Below are 16,303 nucleotides of genomic sequence, written 5' to 3' on the forward strand. Positions count from 1 at the left end.
TATATCCATACATTAGGCAACCAAGAAAAAAAAATTATTAACAATGTAATCATCCAAGGAAAAAAAACGGAACACTATCCGTGGTACACAACCAAGGAATTCAAATCTGAAAAAATGAAGGAAGGATTACACCGATTTGACAACGAAAATCAAACAAAATGTCGACTTAATAATTAGGTTAGCTTCTTTAGTCACCAATTTCTAGATTGATTGCGATGTCTGATATTCCATATGCAAAAGAAATTCTCAAATTTATATTGTACTCTGGGGGTATATGTGATCTACGACTCTTGAAATTATCATTCAATGTGGATGAGTTATCAGCAATGAAACTGGAAAAATGAAGCTCATTCTATAATCCAGTTCTTCTGGAAAGCGTGTGGGTAACACAGCAACTTTCCAATAATACTTCCCTCATATGATTTTACTTTTTACAATTTGCTTTACGTCTCACCGACAGAGATAGGTCTTATGGAGACGATTGGAGAGGGAAGGCCTAGGTGTGGGAGTGAAGCGGCCGTGGCCTTAACTGAGGTAAAACCCCAGCATTTGCCTGGAATGGTTTTGTTTTTATTTATGTTATTGTTAACAATCACGCATTATTAAAAAATATATTTTGATTTGTTTCATTTTGACTAAAATTAGAACGGAAATTGTCATTCAGGTACGCACATTTGTAAGCATCGGAAAATTTCTACGCTTGATATTAAGTTATAAACTTTTCTAACTTCGTATACACTCCTTTAAAAGAAGGGGAGGCGATTGTAGATATTGTAGAATATTAAGACGATGATGACAATTACAACCTTTTCCGAAAGCTGACAAATAATGATTAGTACATCAGAGAACTGTTGATGGTAATGACAGTGATCAAGACAAATCATGCGCTCAGAATTTAGACACTGCATTGAATGTACAAGTAGGAAAGGTAGGGTGAGTGTTCTGGAAGGGAAGTAGGATGGATGTATGTCGAAACAAACATAGAAGAGGTGTTTATGATCCTTTGTGAACGAAATCTTTGTCTCCACAGCTTGTTCTGTGACCATTCTGAGTCTCAAATGAAAGGTCATATAACCATCATGTAAGTAACGAGTGAGTTATATGAATTCCGTGCCAGAATATTACGTGAAACAAAATTATTCTTCAACAATACTATTTTTTTAATTAAAGTAAATTTCATATGAACGTATGCATTTTATCTCTACTCTATAATTTTCAATTTCCCCGCACATAAAACTCAAAAGGGGTAAAGTCATCACGGCCGATAACCTCGAAGTATGCCCCTCAAAACAACATCATCAGATGAAGGCATGGTTACAAAGTAGTTGTATAGTACACCATAAGAATGGATAATTCTAAGTGAGAAGAATGCGTTATTCCTAGGGTAGTATGCATCGCTAAGATCGGCAGATAAATTTTATTATGCATTGCTTCAGTGCAGTTCGTATTCAGGAATTACATACATTCTGAGATGAAAGTCTTGTTATTACTTATCATCCGTGTGCATTTTGATGAATACGTCCTTTTTTTAACTTTCCTTACAGGTAAACGTCACAAGAGGTGAGGTTATCACGGATTAAAAATGGCCATGTCTCATTTCTGGTAACATAGTGTTCAGAAACTTCATAAGAAACTACCTCCATCCCACACAACTCCTGAGCCTTCGGTCGAGATTTTCTGAATAAATGGCCGAGCGCGCACAGGAGACAGTGAGTTATAGTGACTCGACTGCCACTTAGCAAAATCTGAAATACTCGGTATGCTTGCTAAAACTGACTTCGCATTCGTGCACTACCGATGTTTCAAATTTTCAAAATGTAGGTTTCCCAGCGAGGCATTATCTGGCTATACAAATTCTACTGAAAGAATCAAATTAACATGTGAAGATTTTATGGTGTGTAATAACCCATATGAGAAATTATAATCTTATATGCACTCAGACCGTAAAAGTCACAACATGGAAGTCTTACCTCGAGAATAAAACTGAAACCAAGGAGTTCAAACAGCCTCCATAGCTCCTTTACTGCATTAAAATATACACACGTACATACTTGAACATGTATTATGAAAATTTTACCTTTCAGTATTCAGTCTGCAAGCTTCAATATGTGAACTTAATGCCTTATTAATACTCTCTTCCAAAATAATATTTCTGTCAATTCGTTTAATTCTACACATTTTAACACATAAACAAAACACAAAAAGGAACGGAGTGTAACCCCCGTCACCTAGGTCTCTTTCAGAATCTCTCATCCTCCATGGCCAATTTTATTATGTTTGTACAATTATCTCCCATATTTTACCTCATATTATCCCACAATCGAAGCTGAATAATACACACAATACCATCTATGGGGTTCTTTTCTAACTCAGCACATACCTCCTTCACCGTGATTGGCTTTTTCGCATTCTTACCACCTCTTTGTGCCAGCAATCAATATCGCCACTTCCATTTTGGTTTAATTTAGTACCTGAAAAGGAAAGTGGTAATAACGAAAGCAATACAGTAAAATCAAAACAGATTAATAATTTAATATGACTTTCTTTGGCGTGACTTATGTAATCATGTTTCCGTGGAAATAATAAAGATGATACCCTATAAATTCACTTCTCATCTATCAGTCTTTAATTTGTATCCCTTTTCCGATTCACTTTCGTCATAAGGAATTATGGGAAGGTAATGAAATTGAAGTAGAGGAGAAGATGGATAGAAAGACAAGTGGACAAAATGAGTAAATAGCACCCCGCTGGACATTTCTTGCACAAGTGACTTTTATTTTAGGTCTACTGGATTGAATAACAAAATCTAATAATTAAACACCATATATTCAAAATGCATTGAGACTTTCGGATGGTTAACACTAAATCATATATTAATCAAAATTTTGTCAATATTTTTACATGGACACAAAATTTGCGCTTCGTTGAATGAAATAAATATTGCAGACTATAACATATTATTTAATTAAACAATTATGTGGTTTTATTTTCTGACGTTGCTTCTGAAATAAAATAATAAAATAATTAATAAATAAACCTAGTACAGATCGGTTTACAGCCCATTCATCGACTAAAATTTCTTTTGTGGCAACAGAAATGGATTTTCCTCCAATATTTTCCAATTCGTAATCAGGTAGCGCACCATTACAGACCTTGCAGTCAAACAGCCGGAATCAGAAACGGTCTGACTTCAAACGCTCTATTTCCACAGGGTAGTTAAAATAAACTGACAACAGCTACAACTAATATTAATGAAATAAGTAAGGGTAGATATAATGGAACCATGAAGTTACAGCTATTTGAGGTGGACTCAAGCAAGGAGATCTTGCGATGATAGGCAATACATATGTTTTAAATTTCAGGCTTTACATTTCAACACAAATTTCAGCTAGCCCACTAGCAACTCGCTCGAGGATCACTACAGACGCTCGAATTGTGTCTGGTTAGATTGCGAACACGTGGTACGAGTTGGTGCATACAATAGGGAACTGTATGAACCTGTTTCCTTAGTACGCCAGGCAGTATCAGACACATCCTTCGAAGCCTGCAAATGCTGTTAAGGTTTTAGTAAAATTTATCAAAGCAATAACTGTCTTACTCTCCTGCTTAACTACAAAGGAATTACCCCTTCTGCATTCAAGCACCACGTACTGTAAAACAACCTAAAATGTTAATTGAAAGTATACATCTTGTAGCTGATACAGGCTCCATAATTGACTTCCGCATATGAAAAGGGTCACGAATAAGTAATCATATAGAACATTAAAACACATTTATGTTTTATCTATAAAATTCATTTGCTTTAATACGAATCAAATAAATACGAAAAATATATCATTATAAAATATGAATTCGATAAAAGGTGACAGCTATTTTTATAATCGTAGTTCATTTCGTATGCTGTTACTAATACGTCCAAACTTTCGACAGATGATAAGAAATTATTTATGTGTGAGCGAAAATACTTATAGTGAATGGTCAAATTTGTGATGGGCATACATTATTTCATAATAATTCTACCTTTCGCATTAGGTTAGAATTTTGTTTGCAAATGGTAACACTTATCATTTAAATTCAATTACTTAAAATCAAGAATGTGTGGATGAAACGATGAATATGAGATTGATGACGAATAACTAGGCTATGCTGTGCTATTCTTGAGATGGTGTAGGATGGTGGTTTCATATTCCCTCAGAGTACAACAGTATACGAGGGAGATGGAGCGAAACATCACCAGACTTGTACAACAAACGCAGAGGTGAGAGAGAGCTTGAATGTATCATACATACCCTCGATATTGTCCCCGTTCGAGTTCCAAAATCGGGCAGTGCACCGACTAGTCAGCAAACTCCGTCATACTCACTTCATGAGGTAGGTAAAGTAATAAAAATATTCACGAACCCAAGATTTCGGGGAAGATGTACTTCAACAGCAACCGACATAGGAAAGGTTTAATTTAGTCTATAAAATATGAGCGCCAGTTGATCAACATATACCAATTTATTGCCAAGTGCAAGACACACCATGAAATAAATGTATGCAATTCTTTAGATTTGTGATACTAGCTCGTTGATTCCTTATATAACTTCATCATGGAAGCGTAAAATTATCCCATTCCCGTTCAAATATCACAGATAATACCTAATGCTTCCCAAGGCCTTTCAATATACAACACAGTCGAAAATTTATTGGCCTTTTAACGATGACTTCCATAGTCTACCAACATAACAACATGACAAATCACTCGCGCTGACAATCATCTTTAGTCGCGAAACTGAAAGGTTAATACTCCCACAAATGTATTACACAAGTTACTCAACTCAATTATCTAACCATATTTTAGAGACAATCCTACCATGCAGATGAACGTTACGATTTTAACACACATCCCTCACAATTTATACAAATCAAACTTAAAACACTCTTGAAATATTATAACGGATAATTAAACATATCGAAGACACATGATCATGACCAAAATTCTAAAAATGTATTTATCGAACATCGAAACGAGTTCCTTTCATTTTCAGCATGCGCATTAAAACTACAGGGTATTTCTAAATTCTCATTACAGACTTTGAGGGCTTGCAGTTGGGACCAAGACGGTTAAGTTCATCATAGGAACTTGTGTCCGGAAACGTACCGTCTTCCCACTACCCGCAAAAATCACCACAACACACGTTCATAGCTCCCGCATTTTCGGCGCTTTTTCCGGCTCATGCTGCTTGTCGTATGGGTCCAATTACAGTTGGGGATCGATGTGAAGACTACCGACGTTAGCACAGAAACTGTACCTCCGTACTATGTTCTCATACACACGATTACCGATCCTTGATCCTCTATCATCCGCCGCAGCCATAACTCGCGCCAATAGGTCTTCCCCGAATTACACAGGGGTCTCTTAAATCAAGGTTTTCATGTGATCCCACAGGTTGTAGTCTCGTGGTGTCAAGTGGGGTGAACGTGCAGGACATGCAATCGGGCCACCATGACCTATCCACTGTTTCCCAAATCCTTGCGCAGATGATCTCCGACCGGAAGTGAAAAATGAGATGGAACGCCATCGTGCTGAAACCACATGTTTTGACGCATATGCAGTGACACATCGTATAAGAACTCACGCAGTACGTCTTCAACTCAATTATTTACCAACTACGGTGCATCCGTGAGATTTCGTGGAAGAAGGTATGTCCCAACCACACATCCATTCAGGAACACGGCATAAATGTTCTCACCGTATCGTTGCTGAAACTCATAGGGGCGCGCAGCATGCGGGTATCAAGCAGCCCACACATAACATTTACGGAAATTGAGCACACCTTCCCTGGTGAACTTTGCTTCAACAGTGAAAAGGATCCACCGCTTGAAGTGGGGATAATCCACACAACGGTGGAAGAACCACCTGAAGAAGTGGGATCTTGACAAAAAATCCTGTGGCTTCATTGCCTGTACATTTTGGGGTGGTCCTGGTGTAAGTGCTGCTCATGTAGAACACGCTAGACAGTTGTGTGGTCAACATTCAGCGTCCGTCCTATGTTACTGGTTCTCACAGTATCGTCCTCTTCCACTGCGTGGAGTACAACCTTTTCAAACTCGGGCGTATGGCGTCGCCGTGGAGCATCCCAGTCGTCTCTTTTGACGGTTAATCTACCCGTCTCCAAGTCTCACTGATACACCTTAGCAAAGTGAGCGTTAGAATGTGTCCGATGGAGTGTAAAACGCTCCCCATACAACTGACGAGCAGCTCTCTCATTGCACCGAGCTTCGCCGTACAACATCAATATGTCGGCGTATTCGGCAAACTTGTACGCCATGCTCAACATCACAAACTACCAATGAACTACTCTAAGTACAGTACTCAACGTACGTATGTAGTAAAGAATTGCTGCTGTACTGTACTATGAACATAGATCATAAACACAACAGCAGGTACAACACATATCCGTGAGGATCACACACTCAACTGAATGGCGTGGAATGTCAACAAACGTGTAGGGGGATGGGATATCACGATATCATTCAATGACGTACATACTCTATTCATTGGCGCCGAACCTGTGCTGTGGTGGGTTTTGCGGGTAGCAGGAAGATGGTACGTTCCCGGACTGTGGGCTGCAGCAAACCCGCATGCTGCGCGCCCCTATGAGTTTCAGCAACGATACGGTAAGAATATTTGATGATGATGATGATGCTTGGTGTTTTAAGGGGCCTAACATCGAAAGTCATCGGCTCCTAATAAGAATATTTAGGCCGCGTTCCTGAATGGATGTGTGATTGGGCCATACCTTCTTCCAGGAAATCTCACGGATGCACCGTACGTGGTAAATAATTGAGCTGAAGACGTACTATGAAGCTACTATACTAAACTTAACCATTGTGGTGCCCACTGCAAGCCCACGAAGTGTGTAATGGGAATATAGAAACATCCTCTATATTAATAAACCCTTATTAAATCCATTATCCTTGCATAAACAGCGGTGCAAAACATCATTTACAGGGCATCAAACTGAAGACTCTATAACTACATTGCAACAAATCTTATAAGTTATATTAACATACCATTACTTTTCCCAAATTAAAACCGGACGCATACTCTAATTACTACTACATCATATACTGGATCAATAAAACAAGACAAACAGAAATAATCAACAATAAATATACAAACACATACCCTGAGCCTATCTTCACAATCTAACACACTCTGAGGTCGCCACAGCGGCGGTGTTTACAACTATCTAAATACTGAATTAGGCCTATTAATTTTGTTATTATTTTTGTTATTAAGTTTTTCCTCTACACATCTACACAAGCACTACACAATTTACATAGATATCATACTCATCCTAGGCAACTGCATCAGATCTCGGGTCAGAAAAGCCCCGTCCGTTTACCTAATCCTCCACCCTTCTACTGGGTAATGGTACAGGCAACACAGGTCCTACATACATTTCGGTGTGAAATCTACGCTATATTCTACTCCCTAGTATACAGATGTTCGCCTTCTTCGCTTTTGATTTCTGTGACACTGCACTATCGTGATAAAATGCTGATTTATTTTCCTCATACACTCGAAATTTGCTATTAAAAACAATCAACTTCTCAAACTCTATGTGGTATAATTTTACCATTAAAAGATCCAATTTACTTCCACTTCCAAAATTTGCCAGTTTAATTTAACCCTAGAAATGTTCTAGTGCTGCTCAGTGAAATGTTTGTGTTCCACGTCTCTCAAGGTACGCTTGATACTTTAGAATTCAAAGTTCCACAGTTCGATTCCTGGCGCGGTCTTCGTGATTATGACATATCACGAAAAGCTAATTATCATTGTTCCGGCCACAGCAGCCACACAGAAGGAATCAAACGTCTTATATAAAAGAACATGTCCTGACTGACTGACTGACTGACTGACTGACTGACTGACTGACTGACTGACTGACTGACTGACTGACTGACTGACAGATACATCATCGCCAAGCCAATACTACTCGACATAAAGAAATGAAATTTTGGGGATACATTAATATTAAGGTATAGGTGCTCACTACTGGAGGATTTATGGATATTACGTCGCTAAGGGGATAAAAAAGGGAGTGAATATTTAAAATGACTGTATCTATATCTCGAAAATAGAACAGTGTAAAAACATGAATAATGGTATTTGGAATCTCCTTTAAAGCTAAGGAAGCACGTACTTTTTTGTTTTCGGAAAATCCCATTGGGGGGGAGGTGAAAACAGGGAGAATAGGGGTTGAACACCTATTATGAGGAGACTTATATTTAAAAAACTGAAGATGTTACAGACATGAAAATTGGTATTTGGAATCTCCTTTGAAAATAAAGAAACACGTACTATTGTGTTTTTGGATAATCCCATAAATAGGGGGTAAACAGGACCGACAAAGGGGTAAATTTTTAAAAGACTATATCTGCAAAATATCTCAGACACGTAACATATTATAGATTTGAAAACTGGTATTTGGAATTTCCAGTAAAAGTAAAGAAACATGAATATTGTTTTCGGAAAATCCACTTAAGGGTAACTGAAAAAGGGGGTGAATTTTAAAAATTAGTATAAGTACAGTATATATCAAAAACTGAACATATTGCAGACGATAAAATTGGTACTTGGAATCTCCTTTAAAGTAAGGAAACACGTCATCTTTTCTTCTTCGGAAAACCCTCAACGGATGTTAGATGAATTATTTGTATGAATATATATTCATACCAAAAGTCTAAAGATGTAACAAACGTGAAAACTGGTATCTGGAATCTCCTTTAAAAATAAAGAAACACGCATTTGGGGGGGGGGGGAGAGAGAATGAAACTGGTCGGGGGGATGAAAACGGAGATGAATTCCTTTTACGAGGATGCATATATCTCAATAACTGAAGATGTTACAGTCGTGATAATTCGTATTTGGAAGCTCTTTTAAAGAAACGAGTACTGTTTATTTTTGGAAAATTCACTAAAGTGGAGAGTATGAAGGGAAGTGAAAAAAATGAATTCCTTTTCTCTAGAAACTTATATCTCAAAATTGAAGGTTAAAGACGTGGAAGTTGGTATATGGAGTCTCCTTGAAAAATAAGGAAACACGCGTTTTCTTGGTGGAGTGAAACGAACTTAACCGGCGGTGGTGAATTGAAAAAGGAGTTGAATTATTTTCATGAGGATACTTAAATCTCAAAAAACTGAAGATGTTACAGACATCAAAATTCGTATTTGGAATTTTCTTTCAAAGTAAAGAAACACGTAATCATTCGTCCTTGGAAAATCTACTTAAGGGGTGAACTAATTGTACAATTATTTGAACTATTTCTATGAGGATACTTATATCTCAAAAACTAAAGATGTTGCACACGTGAAAATTTGAATTTGGAATCTCCTTTAATAACAAAGAAACACGCATTTTTGGATGGGGGAAATCAACTTAACGGTCTGGGGTGAAAAAGGATTTGAAGGATAATTATATCTCAAAAACTGAAGATGTTACAGACATGAAAATTTGTATCTGGAATGTTTTTCAAGGTAAAGAAACACGTGTATTTCGCCTTCGGAAAATCTACTTAGGGGGTGAATGAATTGAAGAGATTGTTGAATTCTTTGTATAAGGATACTTATATCTCGAAACTTAAAGATGTTAAAGACGTGAAAATTGGTATTTGGAATTTCCTCTAAAAATAAAGGGACACAAACTTTTGGGGAGGCGGAATCAACTTAACGTGTAGGAAGGGGGATGAAAAAAGATTTGAATTACTTTTATTAGTATACTTAGATCTCAAAAACTGTAGATGTTACAGACGTAAAAATTAGTATTGGAATCTCCTTTAAAAATAAATTAACACTAATTTGTTTTTTTGTTTTTTTCGGAAAATCGACGTAAGGGGTTTGGGTTTGAAAATAATAAATAAAGAATTGAAGTATATTTATGAGGATACTTAATCTTGAAAACTGAAGCAGTTACAGACGTAAAAGTTGGTATTTTGAATTTCCTTTCAAAATAAAGAAACACTTTTTTTTGTTTTTGAAAAGTCCACATAAGGCGGGAGAGTGGTGGAAAGATGTGGAGAAGAAGTTGAATTATTTTTATGAGTACACATTTATATAAAAAAACTGAAGGTGTTACAGACGTACAGACACAAAAACTGGTATTTGGAATCTTCTTGAAACATAATGGAACATGTATTTTTTGTTTTCGGAACATCCAGTTAAGGGGCTGAAAGGAATTGGAAAAGTGGGTGAATTTTTTAAATGAGTACCGGTTGCATTGAGTGCGTTATATGTCAGAAACTTAACATGTTAGAGACAAGAAACTTGATATTTGGAAACTCCTTCAAAAATACAGGAACATGCACCTTTTTGTTTTTGGAGGAGGCATTAACGGGGGGTGAAAAGTGAAAAATATTTGAATTCTTTTTTATGAGTATACTTATATCTTAAAAACTGAAGATGTTACAGATGTTGGAATATGTATTTGAAATCCCCTTTAAAAATGAACACGTATTTATTTTTTTGAATTGAGAGAATACTGTTTCTCACACGTACAGTTCAATGTTGTTAGGTCGCTTTAGCCCAAAAAGGTAATACCACAAACATTGTTTACAAAGAATTTCTGGGGTAAATGATATTTAATTTTTGGGTGAGTTTTTATACTTTAGGCATTTTCAGATAATGTCTTAATACAACGCCGAGGCACGATTACTTTAATAAAATTACGAAATCCACGCAAGCGAAGTCGCCGGTAATTGCTAGTCTCTAATAAATCTTCCCATTTTAAATTGATGTGTTAATGCCCATACTATAATCAATCTTATCTCCAATATTGTATTGATTATTGTGACACCGATTGTAAAAGTCCAAATTGCAATATAAATTCTCTCCCCAACATTAAAGAAACTATCAACAAACTAACTGGCTGACGTAATTTTGTCTGATGAAAGACTGTCTGGATCGTAAGACCTGTGCACAATGACATGTTCTTGACGATAAGATATCCCGGATCGAAAGTGTCCTGCACAATAAGATGCTCCTGACTGTAAGACTTCGTGGATCACAAGACCTCTGCACAATAAGACGTTCTTGATTATAAGACTTCCGGGATCGTAACACCTATGCGCAATAACACGTACATTGACCGGGCAAGTCATGTATTAAGTTCACACTGCCGGTGTGCCGAATGCTCGATAGGGGCCTAATTTTGTCACCAAATAAATCATTTCCGAAACATCGAAGTGATGCCTTCCCTTTCGAAGTGGCGTGGATACATTCATATCACCGACCGCTGATGTAAAAATCCTCTCTCTGGCTTCAAATCAAGTGTTTGAACATCTAAACTTGAAATCTACGAATTTTCAAGTCCCTTGCTTTTGTTACAATTATCGGTATCAGAGTTCCATTGCTTTTTCTGAAGATGTTCCTTGGCTTTTGGGGAAGTTATTTATTTGAACGCACCTGTGCAGCCTTTTATTTCCTCATTACAGTTTTGGATTTATGACCGCCCTTTCTAATCCTCTCATTGTTTCCATTAGACCGTAGGTCCAGAATTTTGTCCTATCTAACTTCCAGAAACTCATTCACCGGGCGAGTTGGCCGTGTGGTTAGGAGCACGCAGCTGTGAGCTTGCATCCGAAAAATACTGGGTTCGAGCCCCATTGTTAGCAGGCCTGAAGATGGTTTTCCGTGGCTTCCTATTTTCACACCAGGCAAATGATGGGGCTGTACCTTAATTAAGGCCCCGACCGCTTCTTTCCCATTCCTAGCTCTTTCATATCCCATCGTCGCCATAAGACCTATCTCTGTCGGTGCGGCTTAAAACCAATAGCAAAAAATGAACTATTCTGCATAATTTACTTTATAATATTACTGACTTAGCTTATTTAATATTATTTGCTATTATTGAGCTCGTGTTTAAAGCCAATACGGGCTCAATTTGTACAAGTATTATTCGTATTAGGTAGAGATTGAGCACTAAAATCATCATGCTATTATATAACACGTACCCATTATAAGTATGGACCTTCCGTGATTATTCTTATACCTGTTCCGAGGTATCTGTGGAACAGCAGAGGTGAAAGAAGGTGCGGGTGGTGAACAGGTCTCAGGCTACGAAGTTAAAATTAATTAAAAATTTAACAAGGTTATATTTTCTTTTCAAAATGCAGAAATAACAAAAATGGCAGGTACGGAGTAGCAAGGCAACAAAAGTACAGTTACAGTATTTACAGGATTTGGGCTTCGAGCCCCGAACTCACAATTCTTGGGCAACTAGCCCAACTTTACACCAAAACAAGATTTAACAGAGGGGCAAAAAAACCATTCATGCCCAGGAGCACTTGCTCTAAATTAGACAGAAAAGCCTCCTCGAGGCATACATACTCAATTTTCAAAAAAGAGCCACTCGCTCTCAACTTTAAGCCTATCAAAGGCCACACCAAACTCCACCTTCAAGTTGTCCTCCACGGACACGAAAACAGGGGTAAAATACCCAACCTAATGAGGCCTATTAAGAGAGAAAAGGGTAATTACATGGCCTCTAAAATAACAATTTGAGAGGAGGCGATCTGCACTCCTAATACATTTTGTTTAAAACCTAATCTGGCTCTAGGCCGCTAATGCAAGGGCTAATCCCATACTACGGAGGTGACTTTAGAAAAGAACAATTTACATTACATTAAGGAAGAATCGGTTGTGAGAAATAAGTTCACCTCAAAACAATATGAGTGGGAGCTCGAGAGCGTTAAGCACTCTCTATCCCAATACGTAGCTTAAAAGAGAATAGATACTAAGAGTCTTTACATTTTAGGGAAAGGTTACATGGTGAAAAAGCTTCGGACCCGCCCCGAGAGTTAAACTGCTGAGCTAGCAAGAAAAGAAGTTATTATACGGCCAATACCTGGTTGTTGAACAGCTGTCCGAAGAAAGAGGCGCTTCCCGCCCCCTGCTATGTACTTTACACACTGAAAGATGGTAGAGAAGTGGCGCAGAGACCCTAAAATCAGCAGTTTATATACTCTCGCGGAATGTTCGAGGCGTTTCAGGAAAGAAAACACCCGCCCACAATCATTTATTGGTTAGGGTTAAGCAGCATATCCAATTTGAAGAAGAAACCCCTTATTGGTCGTAAATTAATTAAAGAAATTCGGGATTGGCTAAATTCAAAACAAGGGGAAAGAAAGGGGAATACAGCCAACTTAAACAATACCAGAAGGAAATTTAACAAGAAACAAACTTTTGAAATAAAAATTTCTCCAAAAAACAGTTCTTTCACCTTGCACTAGGGTGCACTATTGTAGTTCTTCAGTAGTGTCCTCTAGAAGAGAAAGTTCACACTTCTTACTACAAGCAAAACAAAAATACATCGAAAACGACCCAGTTCAGAAAGTTCCAAATTTCCAAGTAGTGACATCTTCTGAGAAACTTGAAAATTAACACAGTCGATAAAGTTCAGACTTCCTCCAGCAGAGGAGTTTCAACTGGCGCAAAGTTTGAATTAGCGGCGTGGAGGTGTACCGCCCGGTACAGACCTCCCCCCCCCCCAAAGTCCCTCCAGGGGTGACACATGAAATTTGTTTGAAAACCAGGTTCAAGTTATGATGTTGCTATGGAGATTAATTGCAGAAGCATTTATAAAATTTTCTAAATTTGGTTTGATCCAGGTTCAAAATTCTTGTAGTAACTGTTGAAGTAATATCTTTATGTTTGTAGAAGTTGAATTCAGAAGAAAAACTTTTAATACTTGAAAGTGAAGAAAATTTTCCTAAGTCCACCAAATATTGCAGTAGAATTCCCAAGTGTAGTAATTGCTGATAGTAAATGTCCATGTAGTTGATTAAATTGGATGGCCAGACCGGCCGCTGCAGCTTGTGTCCAGAGGAGGCCGCTCGGACCCCTCAAGTACCCTGAGATACCGCTCGCCCGCACTATGAGAGGAGTAGAGGTGTTGAAGCACGCCGCGCCCGCGGTGAACATATACAGGCTGCGGGCCGGTAGCAGATCGTGCGCCGCATTTTAGCCTTGGCCGGGAGGAGGGCTCCGGCTCGCTGTACACAGGTTGGCCTCACTGGGGAAGGGCGGGCCCATACCCTGCCTCAGGAACGGTACGGCGCCGTGCTGCTGCGGGGGCACTGAAACATTAAAGCTCGGCGGCAGAATTTTGTTTGACCAGAATGCTTTTAGGGTACATTCATTGTGGTGAGGTTGAGGGGCCAGCGGCGTGGAGATATTTATTTAATTCCCATAAGCCGCAGTGTGATGTGGAGCAGGAGACGGGAGCGTGGTAATGGCCGTGGTAAGGACAGGATGGCAGTTTAACTAATCGGGGGAGGATTACAAAAATAATTACACACAAACGAAACAGCTTGCAAGAGCAGAAGGCCTTAAAAGTGACACCCCTCAAAAAAATATAACCTTCCTATTTCTTTTAAAATTATATGAAGCAAGTTAACATGGACCTTATACCGGTTTCACCTGTGACAGGTGAACCCTAAATATCCTCTCGGTGGCTGGATTACTTAACAATAAGGTAACGGGAGTAAGGAAATCGAGAATGACACACGGCCCATGAAATCTGGGGGCAAGCTTGCCCGCGGGAACAAAATTCTTGACCATCACTTGGTCGCCTACCATCAAATTGGTGGGTCTCCGTCCACGATCATATCTTTCCCTAACCTTTTCATGAGACACATTAAGATTGGATTTAGACTTCTTCCAAAGATCTTTAATGTTGCCCGGGTCTATTGTCTCCGGTAGAATGTCACTCAGGGACCAGAGGTTAGAGAGCGGCGTGTTGGGAACAAACTTGAACATCAAAGACGCTGGAGTAAATTTATGAGATTCATGAACCGCCGAATTCAAAGCAAAAGCTAACCAATGCAGGGACGTGTCCCACCTGGAATGATCTTCATGATGATAGGCAATAAGCGCGGACCTGAGATTACGATTAACCTGTTCAGCCAGAGATGGTTGAGGGTAATAAGCAGAAGTAGTTACATGAGAGATGGACAGGTCAAAACAGAATTTACGAAAAAGATTTGATGTGAAACCCTTAGCATTATCAGACACAATATATAGACACGGACCAAAAGAAGCAAAGATAGAATTTAGACAAGTAATGGTGGACTGAGCGGTAGCCAGCTTAGTCGGAAATAACCAGGAAAATCTTGTAAAACCATCTACACATACAAGGATGAGCTTGTTGGCATTTCCCTTTGACTGGGGGAAGGGTCCTACATAATCAATATACAGGCGTTCCATGGGGCGCGACGCTTGATGAGAAGACAACAGGCCTACCTTGGTGGACATGGTTGGTTTACTAAGCCAACAGGATTTACAAGCATTTACTAGTTCACGGATTTCACCGTCCATACCCTTCCAGATGAACCTTTCACGAATCTTTTCACGAGTTTTAAAGATACCAAGATGCCCGCCTAATGGTGTCTCATGATAGTACTTGAAGATCATAGGTACAAGAACAGCTGGAACGACAACCTTCATCATCTTATCATGCCTCGAAGGGCAACATAGAACACCATTCCTCAGCACATAAGGGACAGCATGTTCCCCAGAAGAAAGGGTTTCCATTATCGGAGCCAGCGTCGGATCTTCACGTTGGTATTTCTCGATATCCCTAAAGAGCATGGGAGCATCTGTTAAGATGGCATTAACATCAGATAGTATGGACTCGGGAGGTGATGAACTGTCAACCGGTTCATGGGTCTCGACGTCGTTGGAAAACATACGGCTGAGTCCATCGGCAACAACATTTTCGGTCCCTCTGATATGCCTGACATCGAATTGGAAGGCAGAAATACGGATGGCCCAACGGGCTATACGACCAGTACGACGCGGCCTACCTAAGACCCAGCTTAAGGCTTGATTATCTGTCTCCAGGTCGAATTTGACATGTTCCAGATAGAGACGGAACTTTTCTAAGGCAAATAAGACTCCCAAACCTTCGAGCTCATAGATGGAATACTTGGCTTCTTGAGCCGATAGAGTCCTAGATGCATAGGCGATGGGTAGCCTCCCTCGTTCAGTCTCTTGAAGAAGGACTGCAGCTACCGCCGACGACGACGCGTCGGTTTGGACGATGAATTTCTTTGAGAAATCAGGCATAGCAAGGACAGGGGCATTAGAGAGAGCTAATTTAAGATCTTCAAAAGCGGCTTGTTGAGAAGGTCCCCACTCGAATTTGATGCCTTTCCTACGAAGAAGGTTCAAGGGCGCCGCTCTATTAGCGAAGTTAGGAATAAACTTCCTGAAGAAATTCACCATACCAATGAACCTGGCGATACCTTTAATGTCC

This window comes from Anabrus simplex, chromosome 2 (assembly GCF_040414725.1).
Source record: "Anabrus simplex isolate iqAnaSimp1 chromosome 2, ASM4041472v1, whole genome shotgun sequence".
NCBI lineage: Eukaryota > Metazoa > Arthropoda > Insecta > Orthoptera > Tettigoniidae > Anabrus > Anabrus simplex.